The sequence below is a fragment of the Lissotriton helveticus genome, chromosome 2_1, assembly GCF_964261635.1.
Source record: "Lissotriton helveticus chromosome 2_1, aLisHel1.1, whole genome shotgun sequence".
Lineage (NCBI taxonomy): Eukaryota > Metazoa > Chordata > Amphibia > Caudata > Salamandridae > Lissotriton > Lissotriton helveticus.
This window is the reverse complement of record NC_136059.1, coordinates 1,588,388,171-1,588,407,377: the sequence shown is the minus strand read 5'-3', so window position 1 is coordinate 1,588,407,377 and position 19,207 is coordinate 1,588,388,171. Positions and strand designations below refer to the sequence as shown.

General features: G+C 47.7%; 1 protein-coding gene across 1 annotated transcript in view; it reads right to left on the bottom strand.

Annotated features, from left to right (window-relative positions):
* SLC49A3 (solute carrier family 49 member 3) overlaps positions 1–18,019 on the bottom strand; it is a 484,926-nt gene extending 466,907 nt beyond the window's left edge. Inside the window, exon 1 of the mRNA XM_078676555.1 lies at positions 17,970–18,019. The gene's annotated coding sequence lies outside the window, so the exon portion shown is untranslated. The remainder of the gene's footprint in view (positions 1–17,969) is intronic.
* Positions 18,020–19,207: the final 1,188 nt, after the last annotated feature.

The window sequence follows — 19,207 nt, the reverse complement described above, 5'->3', positions numbered from 1 at the left end:
CAGCCCCTGAGGAAGGAACCATTTGGTTCTGAAATGCATTGGGCAACGTTAATGGAATTGTTGCAATAATTTTTATTTAATGCATTATGTATAATGTACGATAGCGAGATTTGTATAGGATATAAGTTGATTTATACCAACAAAGAAATAGCAGTGGGTCACGGGACTAACTACGTTATGTATCCTTAGAACAAAACTACTGTGTTCAAAAGCAAATGTGAAATCTTGCCTGGGGAACCTCCTCTGCGTGAGAGAGTTTTGAAGCCAGGAGGATGAAAACATATCGCACTTTTCAGGTGATATCAATTCTTTTATATGTATAGCAGTCGCACTAATGGTCCTGAGGAAGCAGCAGGAGACCACCTGGCTCCGTTTGTCTGCAGAAACATGTCGACCTAATATTCCTATTGGTAGTCATTTGTTACACTACCATCTGCACTGTGTTTTATTGATTTGGGAGTGGAGGGGTGCATAATAAAAGGTTTTCCCCGTCACTACTCAATTCTATTGTATTTCACTTTTTCACTGAAGCACTTTCACTTTAGTTGGCACTGCTATTCAGTTCCTTTAGAGACACGATTTCTTTTTTTAGCCTTTCTTCACTGACATACTCACCTCAAACTAGGTTCAAAGTATCTGCCGGTCTGTTGTGGGTATCAGTATCCTCCAAGTTTGAGAGTACTCAGATGATGAAGGGCGGTCTCGATGGCGGACTGATGGAAACTCTCTCACGCAGAGGAGGTTCCCCTGGCAAGATTTCACATTTGCTTTTGAACACAGTAGTTTTGTTTTAAGGATACATAACGTATTTAGTCCCGTGACCCACTGCTATTTCTTTGTTGGTATATATGGTAGATAGGGGGTATAGCAGTCTTGGTCGTAAAAATTTCCCCTAGGACCCTCCACCCTTAGTGTTTTGTTGTTGTTGTGCAGCCCCGGCTGCGGGTCCATTTTTTAACCCGCTACGGAAAGGAAAGTAGATTAGAACTACAGGTTTTGCTAGTTTGTTGCGGGCACGTTAGGTGTGCTGGTAACTTCTCATAATTATGGCCACCAATTTAGGGTTGGCGTTTGACGAGGCCGAGGTTCAATCAATTCTGGCTGATAACCCGAGCGTATTGGATCTATTGCCTTCTGCCCAGGCTATTAGTGATGATGGATGGGCCAAGATCTTAATACTGAAAAAGAATCAGGCTAGAGTCTGTGTACACGGGATATCGATGGCTGAATACCTGCGGGGAAACTGTGCCCCGAGTGGCTTAATTGTGACAAACGCTCCCCGTTTATTTCTTGATGACAAAGACTTTCTCAGGGACTGGTATTTAATAGCATGGAAATGTACCCGTGATTGGTTGGTGCTCATTATTAAGACTGCAAAAAAGATGGCTGATAAAATTCTGGTCGAAATACAGACCCTAGAAGGGCAAATCAGGACAACTATTTCAGGGAAAGCCTTTTCGAAAGGGCAGGAAGAAGGTAATAAAGCTAGCAAAGAGTTCAGAGACTCCATTCTATTTGGTAAACTTGAAAAGTTTAAAAAAGATCTTGCCAAATTCTCCGCTGAGAAGGTGTATCTGTACACTAGCGACACTTACGTACCTGTGCAATTCAATAAGAATGGACGCAAAGGAGGTTCGACGTACGGCACGTCAAGCTCAGACGAAGGATCGAGTGATTCTGATTCCTCTAATCAGGGGAATACACAGAATGTAAATAGAGGCAGGGGAAGTAATAGGAGAAATTGGAGAGGCTATAACCAACATTTTGGCCATCCACAATTTCCACCGTGGTGGCAATTAGCACCGTGGGGACCACCAACTTTTCCTCCTTCTGGGGGTCCCTTTCGCCCACATCAGTTTTATCCTGAATACAATCAACAGTCTTTTTTAGGACAAGGCCGGGGACGGTCGAGAGGACGACTGAGGGCCCAGCAACAAGGCCAGGTTCGCTGGAATCTGCCCCCCTTAACAATGGATCTGAGGAACAGGAAGAAAATCCCCCAGGAACAACCAGGGACATCAGGAGGACAAGCCTCGTAATAAACCTCAGCACATATGTACTAACTGACACTGAGGAACAGGTCCTAAATAAAGGGCTGGGGTTTGTTACCACAAACAAAGGTGATCCGTTCCTAGCTCAAATTGAGATGGGAAAATTCTTCCGTAAAATCAGGCTGCATTACCTTTTTGCTAATAAACAAAGTTTCTACTCCGTGAGTATTGAGAGTGGAGAGAACACCGGCCTCAAGAGGCCATCTACTTTCAATCCCACCACGGTCGGACTTCCAGGGAAAGTCCTAGCCTTTGAGGAGGCAGTGGACCATGACATAAGAGAATTTTTTTTTGGTTATAAACTTTTATTGTTCAGTGTGGTTACATACACAGCAGTGTGCCTACAACCATGTCAGGCCGGCAGCGATACACATGCATTTCGAAGGTGGTATCTGTGGTAATTGTGAATACATAGGGAACCTGATGGTCTCGGTCAGCAATACAGTAGTAGTGCAGGTGTCAGCTTGCGACAGGGTCAAAGCAAGTTCGTGAATAGTCAGACAACAACATGCAGGGACACAACATCTGAGGGGGTGGATGTGCAAATAGAGTCGTAATACCAATTATTATAAATGCATAGCACAGGACCGCCACAATACAAAGCCATTCCTTCTAAGAGGAGAGGCAACATAGATCAGTTCTATGGTAGCTTAGGCAAGAGTCAGTGTAAATCAGTGATCTAATCGCACAACTGCAGGCAATCACAATGACGCAGAATTGTCAACCCCACAGAACCCACCAAACACACTGCAATAATGATCAAGTGGATACTCATACGTCCGAAGGGATAACAGTAGTAGGGTTAATAGGCTCCTCACCATTCCCTGCTCCCGTCCTTCTTACAACCCCATTATCTATTCCGAATCTGTTGGCGGGATCTCATCAATCACTTCAGTCCCCTCTGCCTCCTGTGAAGCAGTTAGGAGAAGATATGTCTGCAGAGGACCCCAGATGTCAGCCGGCCTAGACATCAGAGGCAGCAACTCAGAGAAAATGCCACACTGTTCCTGGCAATATAACATATCTCGCAACCAGTCTTTGAATTTAGGGGCTCGCCCCCGCCCCCATCTGCAAGCCAGATGTCGTCTCGCCAGTAACAGTGCAACATTAGTGTATTTTCTGACATTCCTCGCTATGTGCGCTGTGTAGCCCAGTAGGAACAGTAGTGGATCCAATTCCAGTGTAGTGTCTAGCATAAGGGAGAGATTCTCGCAAACTTGCGACCAATATTCCTGCACCTGCATGCAAGTCCATGCCAAATGGAGGAAGTCCGCCCCTTCTTGTCCACATCTCTCACACTTATCTGTGTCAGCCAAGCCGAATCTGACTTTCTTTGCGGGCGTGTAATACAGCCGATGGAGGAACTTGTAGTGTATAATTTTAAAGCGACAGCTAGACATCACCTCCCCAGTCAAGTTACAGCAGTATTCCCATTGGTCATCCGTGACGTCTCTGCCGAGGTCATGGGACCAGTGCATTCTAGCCGTACTCTCTACGGTCGGTAGTTCAGTCCGAAGGGTTTTGTATATAGTGGAGACTAGATGTGCACCATCCGTGCTACTCAGCACAACTGTAAGCGGAGCTACACTGGGGGGCTCCTGAGGGTATTCCGGTAGGATGGTCTTCAGGCCCTCTCGCAACCTTAGGAAATAAAACACCTCCAGGGGTGAAGGCACTGTGTCACCGAAGAAGTGTTCCCGAGAGCGAAAGACCCCGTCCTGGAATAGATCGCCCCATGTCTGGATTCTCAACCGACGACACATGTTCCGAAAACCCAGTTCCTGATAAAGCGCCAGATGTGGGTGATACGTCAACGGCAAGCGTGCTGTATAAAGCAACGGGGCCTGTAAACGTTTCCCAATCTTATGCCATGCGTCCATTGTACAAGTGACCGTATTTGCCTGCATTTCCAGCACTGAGCTGGGGGCATGAATCACCCCAGAGAGTGGCAGTGGGTGGGCAATCCAGTCCTCTGCCGCAATCTGCGGCATAAAAGCTACTGGTTTCACCCAATAGTACAGGTAGTGTGCCTGCGCACTCAGGTAATAAAGTTCAAAATCGGGGATATCGAACCCTCCCATATGATAAGGTTGTGTCATAACAGCCCACCGAATACGCGCTTGTTTGCCCCCCCATACCAGTCTGATAAGTTCGGAGCGCAGTGTTTTGAAGAAAAAGGCACCAGGGTGGTATGGTATATTGAGGAACATATATAAAAAACGCGGCAGAACCACCATCTTTATGAGGGAGACTCGAGACGCCAAGGACAAAGGTAGTTTGATCCACCGGGTCACCGAGTCAGCCAGTTTAGTTATAGCCACGCCATAGTTCATCCGCAATGTGTCTCCCTTGTCTCTCGAAAGTTGTATCCCTAAGTAGCGCAGCTCCGAGGAGCACCATTCAAGAGGATAATCGAGTTGGAATTCCGACACCGCGGGCGTCAGGGGGAAAAATTGGGACTTACTCCAGTTTATAGATACGCCAGACAGGCCTCCGAAGGCGACAAACTCCCGCAGCAAAGTATTCAAGGTAACTTGGGGCTCTTTGACGTATAACGTGACATCGTCAGCATATAACGAAATAGAGAGTTGTCGTTGAAAGCAGTTAAAGGCGCTGGCTTTATGCAGTTGTCGGATGCGACATGCCAGTGGCTCAATTGCAATGGCGAAGAGCAGAGGGGAGAGGGGGCATCCCTGTTGGGTACCCCTCGTTATAGCAAAAGTGTCAGTTAGGAGTCCATTCGCCAGGACTTTTGCCTTCGGAGCCGTGTATAGGAGGCGCACCCAATTCACAAATATCGGAGGAAAGCCCATATTCTGCAATACCGTAAATAAGAACCCCCATTCTACGGAGTCGAAGGCTTTCGATGCGTCTAAAAAGACAGCAGCGAGCGGTATCTCAGGGCTAACAGTTTGGATCAGGGAGAAGACAGTGCGGAGGTTGTGTGATGTAGATCTCGTAGGGACAAATCCTGATTGATCAGGCAATATGAGCGTGGTCATGAGTAGCGAGAGCCTCGTAGCAAGCACTTTGGCCAAAATTTTGGCATCACAATTTAACAGTGATAGAGGGCGATACGAGTCACACTGTGTGGCGTCTTTACCCGGTTTAAGTAATGATGTGATTACAACCTCTCGCATGGATCTCGGCAGAACACCCACTTCCAGGGCGTCTATGAACACCTCACGCAAGACAGGCGCCATGATGTCAACATAACATTTGTAAAACTCCGCGGGTAGCCCATCGTGCCCAGGTGCCTTCCCATTGACCAAAGACATTATGGCGTCCCTCACTTCGTCTATCTCAATTGGGGCTCCCAGAAATTGCCGATGGGTATCACTTAACCAACAGAGTGCAACATCCCCCAAAAAATCATCCAGGCCTGAGGCCCCAGACGTCCGAGACGTATAAAGTTGTGTATAGTGTGCTTGGAGTGTGTTCAATATGCCAGCTGATTCTTTACATACCCCACCGTCAGTAGTGTGCAATTCCAAGATGGTGTTTGAGCCACGCGCCACGCGAATTGCCGCGGCTAGTGCTCTACCTGGTCTACCTCCCTCATTGTAGGCGCGGGCTTTCCAGTATTTACCTTTAAACTGCACCTCTCTGTGCGCCTCCGCTTCGTATTCAGATAATGTGGCCCTAAATTCTGTCTGCGCCGCTCCTGAACCCCCTCTCACCATGTCTCTCTCCAGTGTCCGCAGGCTGTCCTCCAACCTCTGGAGCGTACGCTGTATGTCTCTCAGTACCCCAGAGCTTTTGGCGATGCACCACCCCCTAACCGTAACTTTGAAGGCCTCCCAGACCGTTTCCACACTATCCACAGTATCCTTATTACGAGGAAAGAATTCTGTTATATCCTCCCTGAGCTCCTCCCGGAACACCGTGTCTACTAGGATATTAGGATACAGTCGCCATGGCGGGCGTGGTTTATTAAATCCAGGCATATCAATAGTCAGTAGGATTGGGCAGTGGTCTGAGTGTGTCCTAGGTAGATGTTGCACATTCAGGATATGCGGAGCTAAACCCCTTGACACAAGAATATAATCTATTCTAGCCCAAGTGCCAGTGTATGAGGTGAAGTGTGTGCCATCAAGTGTGTCCGGATGTAAGTGTCTCCATGCATCAACCAATCCCTCCTCATCTATGATCCCACGAATGACCCCCCTCGCTCCAGGGTGATACGACGAACATCCATCTGCCCTGTCCAGCCTCGGGAGTAGAGCCACATTAAAGTCACCACCCCATATTAAATGAGTGGAACCCACATCCATCACTATCCCCCAGAGTGCAGTGAAAAAATGAGGGTCATCAACATTAGGAGCATAACAGTTGGCGATAGTGATTGTCTCCCCCCCCCCAATCTCCCCCATAAAACCACATACCTCCCTTCCTTATCAATATATTGACCCAGAAGCGTGAACGGAAGGGCGCGATGAATAAGGATAGCAGTACCTCTAGCATACGAGGAGTAGTTCGAGAAGATCCTTACGCCCGCCCATCTCCTACCGAAAGCGGACTCAACAGAGGGAGGGTTGTGAGTTTCCTGTAGCATAACTACCTGTACATCATGTCTATCCCAATATGCCACCAATTGTCTGCATTTACGTGTGTCCTTAAGCCCCCGTACATTCCATGACAAAAAAGTTCATTTGTTAACTACTCCTGGCGCCATGTACGTATGCTGTGTACAGTTTTACGAAGGTACCCTGCAAAAGATCAATTAACCATAAAGTGTAAATGCTTCTGCATGCAGCGGTCAATCTGCAGACCATGTCAGCTGTGAATTTGTGTAACCAGCACCCATTCAAAACACATGCCCCCCTAACATTCCGCTTCGCCCTCCCAGCCTCCCACTGAAGCAACCCCAACATGCCAGATTCATCTCCCCTCCCATCCCACCCATCCCCTCTCAACAGAAACGGGGGAGAACATACCCCATACCAACAAGAACTGAGTGGGTCATACCCTCTAGGTAGCATTCCAGGTGGCAACACACTTCCCCCATTGCTCCACTAGCTCCCACAGACCGGATCTAACCAGTCACTGGAAGAGAGGAGGGGGTACCCGGCGAGCGAAATATCCATTCAGCTTCCCCCGGACCAATTGCCAGTCCCATCACATCTGAAGGTGGAAAAAAAAACAAAAGAACGCAGCAGGCAATGGCATTGCTATATGTTACCCTTTGGCCAGTACTCACGCACAGGAGTCCGTTCAATACAAGTCAGTTTCAAAGGAGGAGGGCGCGGAGTCAATGTTCATCCTCCTCGACTTGGTCCTGTCTCCGGTCGGGCTCATCCTCTCCGTCTCCATGTTGATGCGCTGTACGTCTGTAGTGTTTGATGAAGACTTCCACTTGTTGTGGTTTCGTGAAGAACCTCTGGCGCCCTTGAAAAGTGATTCGTAGTCGAGCCGGATAGAGTAGAGCATAATCCACCTGGAGATTGCGAAGCTTCGCCTTGACTTCCAAGAATTTACGGCTTTCCTCCTGAACCATAGGCGTGAAGTCCGGGTATATCGTGAAAGTATTGCCTTCAAAGGAGAGCCTTTTGGAGGTACGAGCTGCCCGCAAGGCAGCGTCCCTATCCCTATAATTCAGCAACCGGGCGATGATAGGTCTCGGTTTCATGCCCGGTTTGGGTACAGGACCAAGGGATCTATGCGCTCTTTCCACTATGAAATGGGGTGAGAATGCCTCCGGACCGACCGCCGCTAGCAGGAGCTTTTCCACATAGACCTCCATTTTCCCCACATTGGTGGATTCCGGTATACCCACCAAGCGTATGTTATTGCGCCGACTTCTCGCTTCTAAATCCTCGTTCTTGGCTGCTATAGTGCGCAGGATATCATCCATCCGAGTAAGCCGCGTTGTGTGTTGGGTGGAAGTGTCTTCGACGTCCGATATCCACTGTTCCGCCTCCTTTAGCCTCCCCTCATGGACATCCAATTTATGGACAACAGCATCCATACGCGAAGACATCCTGTCTACCTTATCCGCTATGGTCGCAAATCCTTGGCGCATTTCCCGGAGGATTTCCTGGACATCTGTAGACGTGGTTGGCTGGCCATCACTCGAGCCACTGGCCGCTGTCTGTTGCTGTTGTTCGGGGCTAGTGCGAGTAGCTTTTTTTGTAGCGTCGAATGTGAGTTTCGGTTGGCGTGCGTCTGGTCTCCCCATCTTCGCCACTAGTCAGAATGGTGTACCCCTATAAGCAACGGGCTGAGTCGTTTGAGCCTGCTCCTGCCTCCTGCAGGTGCGGGAAGAATCAATCACCGTATTCTGTGAAAACACACGCCGGTCTGGGGGGGAGGAAACCCTTGCGCGCGTACAGCCAGCAGTCTAGGCCCAACAGCACCACAGAGGTCGTGTGACCCAGCGGACTCACCATGCACTCTTCAGTAGTCGTCGAAAGCTCCCAAGGTCGAGCGGGTTGGTCAGAAGCGTTCCTACTCTGGGAGTTGAGGATAACGCAATCAAGCAGGCCATAAAGGGGTGCACACACGTATTCCAGTGGTCGGATTGCACTCAGGCGCCAGTACAGCACCCTGGTCAAGGAGATCGCAGTAGCAGTGTACCCCTCCAGGCCAGTGTCCAGATATTAACCCAAACGCAAATTTGGCGGTGAGGAGTCAATTCCCGCGCACACTTGCCCAATACAGGATATCGGTCTTCCACACCATAGAATGTCCTTGCTCCAGGGAGCGGTGATCAGTGTTCACAGCAATGGATAGGGGGGGGGGGGGCACCGTCCTGCAGGGGAGATGGTCACTTGGTAGGGACTAGAGTGCCTCGCGGCATGTGATTTGCGGGCCGATCCCTCCAGCTAACACCAGCCCCCACCATATGTCAGTTCCAGCAAGTCTCCACCGCTCTCAGGACTTCAAAGGCGACACTGGTAGGCAAATCCAGAGTCACTCCGGCCGCAGCGCTATCTTCGCGCATGGAGAGGCCGCCATGTTGTCCGTGTGACGGCAGGGCATCTGAAATGTTCCACAAGTAGTACGCTCCATCAGGGGCCTCAGGGGTTGTAGGACGGCAAAGCGCTAGTGAAGTAGGGCTCTGCAGAGCCGGTCAGCAAATTACTCACGGTGCCGATGCCAGCGCCCAGCCAGGGGGTCAATGTCCGTCCCGCTCCGCCGCCGCCGCTTCAGCAGCCAGCGATTTCGCGCCAAAGGGGGCCCAGCCTACACCACTGCGTCCCCGGGCTCGCGCCGTCAGTCCAGCCGCTCGGCCGTGCAGTCACCTCCGCCAGTGAGGATCGGTGGAAATGAGATCGCCTCTCCCAGCTGCAATCCGCCAGCCTTCAGATCATAAAACGAACCGGAGCTACCTGGGGGTCCTCTGCACAGATGAGACTTGTTTCAGCCCGGGAGGTTACCAAAAATTAGGAGATATGAAGGATAATGTTCGCCAGGATGTGGGAGCCTCACAGAAAGGCGTCCATACACTAGTGCGCCACCTAGCGCCCCATGACATAAGAGAATTATATCAACAACAACAACAAAGCACTTTCATCAACTTGTCAAGTAAAGAACATGAGGCAGTGAAAACGCTGGCCAACAACGAGGGTGTGGTAGTAAAGCCAGCAGATAAGGGGGAAGCAATTGTCCTTCTGGATTCAGGCATGTATTGAGATGAGTGTTTGCGCCAACTGAATAACACCAAGGCCTATCGCAAACTTGCCAGTGATCCCACTGACAGACTTACCACAGCAATTGGACATATAGTGGAGGAAGCTCTGGCTGAAGGTTGGGTAACCCAAAAAGAGGCTCAATATCTTTGCACAGTGAACCCTAGAATGCCGTACTTTTATATACTGGCGAAAGTACATAAGGCCCAACGGCCACCACCTGGCCGGCCCATTATATCGGGCATAGGTTCACTGCTTAAGCCTCTTTCAACTTTCGTAGACTTCTTCTTGAAGCCAATAGTGAGGAAAATGCCAACATTCCTCAAAGATACAAAAGATGCTCTGAAGATTCTCCCTGACATCGAATACAACGAAGATATGGACATCCTTGTGTCTTTTGATGTTGAAAGTCTATATACATCTATCCCCCAGACTGAAACGCTGGAGGTGATTGAAGGACTTTTGAAAGATAGAGATCTTAAAACTATCACACCGGCAAGACTAATTATGACCTTGGCTACTTTGGCCATGACTGAATTTTTTTTTCAGTTTGAGGAGTAGATCTACCTACAGGTTAGCGGGACTAGTATGGGCAGTGTCTTTGCTCCTAGTCTCGCTAACCTGTACGTCCATAAATTCGAACAGGACCACATTTTCGCAGACACGAATCCTTACCAGCATTGTCTGCGATTGTGGAAAAGGTATATAGACGACGTCCTGGTAGTCTGGCGTGGGACGGTGGAGGAGCTACAGCTTTTTCACCTCTGGTTGAATGAGAGGAATCGTTTCCTCAAATTCTCTATTGAATTTGATAAACACCAATTGGCCTTTCTAGACCTGTTAATTACACCTTCAGCAACAGGGCTACAATCTGAACTCTATTGCAAACCCATGGCGAGGAATTCCCTGTTGAGCTGCCACCCGAAGTCTCTGAGGGATAACTTGCCCTTTGGGCAATTCCTCCGAATACAGAGAAATTGCTCCACCAAGCCCGCTTTTGAGGTCCATTCAAGGACATTGGCGGCTAATTTGGCCGATAAGAACTACCCAAAACGCCTGATTCGGAGCTCAAAGAAGAGGGCCTCTAATAATAACAGAGAGAGCTTGTTGGAGCTGATGCCCCCTAAACCCAAACAGGAAAGGATTACATTTGTAAATACTTTCTGCACACATTCAAACCAAGTGCAAAAAATTGTAAAGAAACATTGGAGGATTTTAAATACTGGCACTGATTCCTTGCCACCTCCCCTGTTTGCTTTTAAAAGAGGACAGAGTCTGAGAGACCAACTAGTTCATACCAGACCGAAAACAACTATTCCTCGAGCTGTAGGGACATTGTGGGACTTACCTGCTGTTACAGGACACCATCCATGCGGGAATTGCGCTGCGTGTCCTCAAACATCGAAGACATATTATATTGACATTGGCACTGACCGGCCCTGGCAGCTCAGACGATTCACGAACTGTAATAGCACGAACCTTATTTATCTGATTACTTGTCCCTGCAAAAAAAAGTATGTAGGAATGACGACCAGAAAAATTAAGGTACGGATTTCTGAGCATAAGAGCTCAATCAGGTGCTCTAAGCAAGCGACCAGATTGACCAACCACTTCTTAGAGGTGGGACATCTGCCCACTGATCCACATTGGACAGTATTGGATCAACCGCTGATTCCTTTAGAAGGTACAGACATCGCTACCTTCCTGTTCCGACATGAACAGAAATGGGTTTTCAGACTCAAGACTGATAAATTGGGGCTAAATGAAGACATTCCTTGGATGTCACTCTGAAACTTGTTCCCCGAGTTATATACGGTAGTGAGTGCAATGATATCTCTGTGGCTAATCAGCATGATTGCTTTTATAACTACATATACACGCTGATGGGAGCTACTGGCTGACATTCTGATTAAGAATCTTTCTCCACAGTACATTAGGCTCCTTTTGGGTCTTTCTAGGAGACTTTTATAAAGATATTCTAAGAGCTCCTGTTTGTGTCAGACTTCCCATCATGTGTAGTACTGTACATCGACATCTTAATTTTGGTCATGGTGCTGCAGGAATAGGGAATTACATGAGAGTTACATGGTTACATGATTATAGGATGCCATAGTGACTTCATTATATGCACACGCAATGAGAGGCGAACTATGGTAATGCTGCGCCCATGATGTTATGGCGCATGGTTATTTGTAGTACTTGCCATGTATTCGCGCCGCTCTTTGGCGTTAGTATATTATGAAATGGTTTTGCCGGGTAGAACGTAGTTTTGAGTCTGCAATTGCTAATTTGTTAATTAGGTATACCATTTAATTTAATTGCATGTCGCGGTTTTGCGACGGAACCCCACGATGCTCATAAACATTTGCTGTTAATTTTCAGCATAATGGGCAGTATACGATTAGAGAACTACATTTCCCAAGAGATTGGACGTGGCACGCTTTGGTGACGTCACACGCACGCATGACGCGGGGGCCGGAAACGAACTTAGTAGCCGCTGGTACACCGGGTCGACACCTCCCCAAGATACAGCCCAGAGGGACGACCGGTGTACCGACAGAGAGGTGAGAGTTTGTCTGCCCGCTAATAGCAGTGAGAGTGTTGGTCCCAACACGATTAGCCTAATGTGTGTAACGTGACTGATAGCGCATAGAGTGTGTCGAAAAGCCGGTTCGACTTCAGTGACTGCCGCTTAGAGGACACGGCAGCCTGCATACACCCGTTACTACCTGAGCCTCTTTTATAACAGTGAGGGGCTTGATCGCAGATGCTATTACATTGGTAGTCATCTGGTCGCTAAAATGGAATGAATATATGAGAAGTGATTAGGAGCACGATGTGGCACGTGAGAGATGGGCGAATTGCTGTGGTTCTAGGGAGACATATTTCCCACAGCTGTCTTTTTAATCTTTCCTTCTGCTAGAGCGGTGCTCCTAGTACCTGAGCTGATGCCAGGTGAGGTGGGGCTGTTCTCTTCTGCCTAATAGGTGAGTGAGCACGAATAATTATTAAATGTGGTAGACTTTGTGGCCCACAATTGGCTAGCATTTTATAACTAGCGCAATAAGTCAGACTAATTTTTCTGCTGATCTGAGCACATATTTACAGTCACTGATTGTGCTCTGTTGGTCTTTTCTTTTTTATGTATCCGGTCTCTCCCCTGCTGAATGTTGTGTTTTGAAGCCAGGAGGATGAAAACATATCGCACTTTTCAGGTGATATCAATTCTTTTATATGTATAGCAGTCGCACTAATGGTCCTGAGGAAGCAGCAGGAGACCACCTGGCTCCGTTTGTCTGCAGAAACATGTCGACCTAATATTCCTATTGTTAGTCATTTGTTACACTACCATCTGCACTGTTTTTATTGATTTGGGAGTGGAGGGGTGCATAATAAAAGGATTTCCCCGTCACTACCCAATTTTATTGTATTTCACTTTTTCACTGAAGCACTTTCACTTTAGTTGGCACTGCTATTCAGTTCCTTTAGAGACACGCTTTGTTTTTTTAGCCTTTCTTCACTGACATACTCACCCCAAACTAGGTTCAAAGCATCTGCCGGTCTGTTGTGGGTATCAGTATCCTCTAAGTTTGAGAGTACTCAGATGATGAAGGGCGGTCTCGATGGCGGACTGATGGGAACTCTCTCACGCAGAGGAGGTTCCCCTGGCAAGATTTCACATTTGCTTTTGAACACAGTAGTTTTGTTCTAAGGATACATAACGTAGCTAGTCCCGTGACCCACTGCTATTTCTTTGTTGGTATATATGGTAGATAGGGGGTATAGCAGTCTTGGTCGTAAAAATTTCCCCTAGGACCCTCCACCCTTAGTGTTTTGTTATAAGTTGATTTATCCAATTGTTATGTACATAATTTAGATAACTGTCTGGTATTTTGTGTAACACAAATGAAGAAAATATAACAGTGTGAAAATGTAACATTGCGATGATCATAATTATTGTGAAAAGGTGTTAATTCACCAGGTGAACACTGCGCGACTCTCACAAGCTATTCAGTTTGTGATTAGTTTTTGCTTTATAGTACACAAGGGGTGACATCCCTTGCTAGTCGCAGCCCCATTTGAATCGCTGAATAAGGCATTCTAACTCAATACCACACGAGTGCAACCCACACCCATATTAGTGAATCATTGGTGTAAGGCATACCTTTGTCTGGTGGGGTAATGGAATTTACAGTCCTAGAAGAGTTAGAACACCATTGTTACATTGAGGCCACACTCCCCGACAACCCACAATGAAAGCATTAATTTCATAGTTGAACAGTTTGTGAGGGTTTCAGTTTCTTGAGAAAGTTCACTGTAATAATTGAATTTACTTTCATACGGTTATTCAAGGGAATTCTGTGAGTTTTCATAATGGATTGAAACATGAATCTCCACAGCAATACCATCTTTGGTGAACATTAAATCAGGTTTTCTTAGTTCACTTTGACTCATCTTTAAATGATGTGCCCTGTATGTGAGTCAACCACATCTTTTAGCTCGATCAACAAGAAGCTCCAAAATCTTGCTATGTCTTTTAATTCTTATATCATTTGTATTACAACACGCAGCTGGCACATGAGCAATTGTTTCACATACATCTTTGCAACACCTACAAATAGAGAATGATATATCTCTTTACCTGGACATTTTTTTCTAGTGTCCACTACAATCGTTCTTAGCATAAGCGCATATATGCATCAATTTTCCTTTAGTTTCATGTGCTTCCATATCCAAATTTTTGATGTTGAATTATTTTCTAAGTACTTTATACTATCTCCTTGTACAGGGAGATGTTTCCATTTTTCTAATTCTTTTTTTTCTCCAGTCACAAGATACCCATAGTTGCAAAGAACTGTCTAGGAATGTGACTTTTGATAGTTATAGGTTATAAGTATTGAAAATGTGATCAACTTTATTGTTTATTATATCTCCTGTTTACATGTAAGAGTGAGCAATATCCAAGTCAGGAGTTTCTCTGAGTTACAACCACCCTACGAATTGTGTGTGACATCAGGAAGCGGTGGGGTGACCTCAAGGGCCGGGTCAAGCATCGGGCACAGGAGAACCACGAGGCGGCCCAGAGAACTGGTGGCTGCCCTCCCATTCCACCACTAACCTTCACCGAATGGGAGGAGAAGGTGCTTGCCATATTGGATCCAGAGAGTCTCACGGGAATCGAGGGGGAGTGGAGGCTGGTAAGTACTAACAAATGTCTCCCATCACACTGCAATGTACTGTTGTGAGCCTCAATCGCCAGCCCACATCAAATTCATGTGGAATGCATGCTTTCAATATGAATGGACCACAAGGCTAGCATTTCCTTACACAGCTCCACCTCACAGGTAGGTAGTCAGCTCATGCACCCTGGCCTCCCTCCCAAACAGCATGGCCATCCCTCCCCACCCCACAGCCATGTGTCAGCTAACTCCGTTGACAGTGCCTCCTAACAGGTAGGTAGCCATCTCACTGGGGAGGGGGATGTTGAGCCCTGACCGCAAGACCACAACTCCCACAAGGCCCTCTGTCTTCCCTTCCAAACAGCATGGCCCACCCTCCCCACCCCACAGCCAGGTGTCAGCTAACCCCGTCAACAGGGCCTTCTAACAGGTAGGTAGCCATCTCACTGGGGAGGGGGTTGTTGAGCCCTGACAGCTAGACCACAACTCCCACATGGCACTCTGTCTTCCCTCACAAACAGCATGTCCCTCCCTCCCCACCCCACAGCCATGTGTTAGCTAACCCCGTCGATAGTGCCTCCTAACAGGTAGGTAGCCATCTCACTGGGGAAGGGGATGTTGAGCCCTGACAGCAAGACCACATCTCCCACAAGGCCCTCTGTCTTCCCTCACAGACAGCATGGAGCCAAATGACCCCCACATCCTACACTTTGTAGCCAACTCTGGAACCCCCCATAAGTTGTAGGCAGTGCACATATAGATAATACCATTGAGAAGCCACATGATTCACAGTGTCAGTGATGAAGTCGAATGTAACTACAAAGCAAAATACAAGAATGCGATCACAAAAAGCCAATGTGCAAGTCCTATTGCCTCAAAGCAGCAAGACTCGGGTCAACACAACACATGCATGGAAACTCTGTCAAACCTCACAAACCACAGGAGGTAAGTACAAAAAGCATAACATTCATACTCATACTCATAGAAAAGACACAAATGTTCAAGCATGAACTGAATCGGACGGGCAACCAGTTGGTACCAGAGGACATGTACTTGGAAATATAATATCTGTATATATGATTTTTATTCTTCGGCCATGACACATTGCTAACGAGCAATGTATGTACCTCCACATCATGTTCAACTGCTGACAATCTGTTATGAATGCATAGTAACAATGTCATACATTCAACCCAGTACACAGATCTTGGCCTAAATCCATCATTTTTTTGCTCACCATGCCATTCCAGTTTGAACCCAGCCATATGCAAATCAGTCTTGACCCTGTGCCCAATGGGAACCATCCAGCCCGAAATGCCAGGCCAGGTCCTCCCTGGACTGGAAACAAGCATCCTAGGACCGGTTTCGGGGTTTCACGCCTCTTCAGCCAGGATAGCTTGACTCCAGTGGCATGGAGAGCACAGGACTCACATCTGGGCATACCCGTTCCACTCGGGGTGACAAATGCAAAAACAACAATTGATGGACAGAATGCAGAACAATGTCATACATTCACCTCAGTACACAGATCTGGGCCTATATCCATCGTTTGTTGCTCACCATGCCATTCCAGTTTGAACCCAGCCATATGCAAATCAGTCTTGACCCTGTGCCTAATGGGACCTGTCCAGCCCGAACTGCCAGGCCAGGTCCTCCTTGGACTGGAAACAAGCATCCTAGGGCCGGTTTCGGGGTTTGCGTAGCACTTTGCATCCTAAGTGGGAAAGGTATGCCCAGACGTGGGTCCCTTGCTCACTGTGCCACTGGATTCAAGCTAGCCTGGCTGATGAAGGGTAATACCCAGAAACCGGTCCCAGGAGGCTTGTTTCCGGTCCAGGGTGGACCTGGCTTGGCAGTTCAGTCTGGACTGTTTCCTTGAGGCACAGGGATCTCTTGACTGGGGGTGAATGCATGATCTATTCAGCATTCCGGCCATCATTTGTCTGCGTAGCACCAAGGTAAATAGACAGGCCATCTCAAATTAAATGTGCTAAACATGAACATCAAAGTTGTGCAGTATACTGAACATGCCGACAATATAACCTCTCTTTAACAGGTGACTCACCAGAAACAGCAGGCGTCCATGCCATGAACGAGCCCAGCCAGTCCCTCCCCCAGGAAGGTGAACCCTCGGATGCAGACTCCCTGGTCTTTTCGGATGAGGAGGACCTACCTGGCCCCTCCGGTGTGCCCAGGAAAGTTCAGTCTCTGGCCCTCACTGTCCCCACCACCACCACAATTCCAACAACAGCTGCACCGCCAACGCAGACCCCTGCAGCAACAACCTGTGTGGCAGCCACCTCCACCATTACCACCGCTGCCTCCAACACTGTCCCTTTACCAGCAGTTGCAAATGCCCCCAGGCTGACCCGGGATGCTGGGGACAGTGTACAGTGGCTGCACCTGGCACCACCACAGGTCAGTGGCAGTAGAGCAGGTAGGAGGCCATCTGGGGGACAGCCACAGGAGGTCAATGAGACTGAGGCCCTGGACACCATGCTATCTGTCATTGGTGCATACCAGCAGAACCAGGGACAGATGCAGGAACTCCGCTGGCTGCAGAGCTCCATGGATACTCACTTGGGACAACATGTGGAGTACATGGGCCAGCTTGGGGGTGTCCTGAGGGACATGCATGTGGTTTACATCTCTGCCAACCCCCCCCATGGCCAGCCGGATGATAGTCACACCACCTCAGCAGCGGCCACAGGGAGGGGTGAGTCACACCACAGCGAATCCTCAGACACCTCTGAGCATGTAGCAGGTTCCCCCCCAGCCAAATGGCAGAGGGGGCGTCCGAAAAAGACCTCGTGAGGATCCCATGGCACAGCACTGTGCCGTACCAGTTCTCAGAGCAACCGCTAATGTCACCACTGTAACACCGAGCATTGACTTTATTGTAAATATGAAACCACAATGCCACAAGGATGGGAGTGTTCAGTTGGACTTTGGAACTCTACCATTGTGTGTTCTACCCTAAATATCCGTGTCCCATCACTTTCTACTTCACCCCTCACCTGTCACTCATTACAAAATAAACACACCTCAAAACAGAATGCCTTTGTGTCAAGAGCATTTTGATCACAATAAGTAGCATGTTAACTCACATTGTAATGTATCCGAATATGTAAAAGCGAAAATCCATTGAGAAAGTGGAGGAACCTGGAAAGACACAAGGAAATAACAGTGCGTTGACATATTATGGAATAACTGCAAAAGCACACCACTAGGCAACACTATACAATATGCATTGCAGATAACACTAGCCAACACCATCAACATGGACATCAGGGGGACTGGAGCACACAACTGCACCTCCCAACACAGTTTGGCCCTTAACCTCCTGATAAATGCAGTTCAGTTGAAAAGGTGACTTCTGTTACCGTTGTCGTGTGTCACCAAGGTTGGTGCAGGTTAGTGCTGTGAATTTCTAGACAAATGTGTGTTGCGTTAACCTCTTACATCAGTAGGGGTAAGATACATTGTGATTGGTGTCTGCTGAGGAAGCACCCACAATCTACTCGGGCCTCTGTACCTCTCCCTGCCCAACTCAGGTGAAACACCTCAGTCACATGACAAGTAAGCATCATGACTGAACTGCATTTACCAGAATGCCAAGGGGTGAACTGTGCTGGGAGGTGAAGCAGTGTGCTCCCATCCCCCTAATAACATAATCATGGACATGATGGAAGTTGTCACAGATCACACAGCGCAGAACAATAAAAACCATAGAAGGGTGCCCACAAGAGCCAGCATCACAACACATCCTGTCCAGTGGCGGCTCCTCGAGGGAGTGCTGCGGGACGGTGGGGCGGGGGGGGGGGCGGGGGAGAAGCAGGATGGAGGGTAGTAAACTCCGGAATGCGACCCACCAGAATTGTGTATATAAATAAATAAATAAAACAAATAACATTGCGTGCGCTGCGGCGCCAAATCGGCGATGCAGCGCGCAATGTAATTCGTATTGCACACCGTATTCCTTGCTGTAGCAATGTTCTCCTTACTCCCCCATATGTGATTGTGGATAGTCATTTGTGATATATATAAAAAACAGGGAGGTCTCCTTATAGATCCAATCAGGGACAAGGAGAGGTACATAGAAATGAGAGAAAAGTCACTATCTGGCCAGAAATTGGACAAAAGGATACAAAATAGGAACTCCCAGACCCAATAAAAACATAACCACGTGTTCAACAAATCACAATAATAAGGAAAATAAGATCAAACCAATTTAAAATGATGTATAGAAATTTGTACAATTTATTCAATTCAAAAATACATACTTTAAAAAAATATACAGTGCCGTTATTAAAACAATGTTAAAAATGTGTCAATGCACATAATG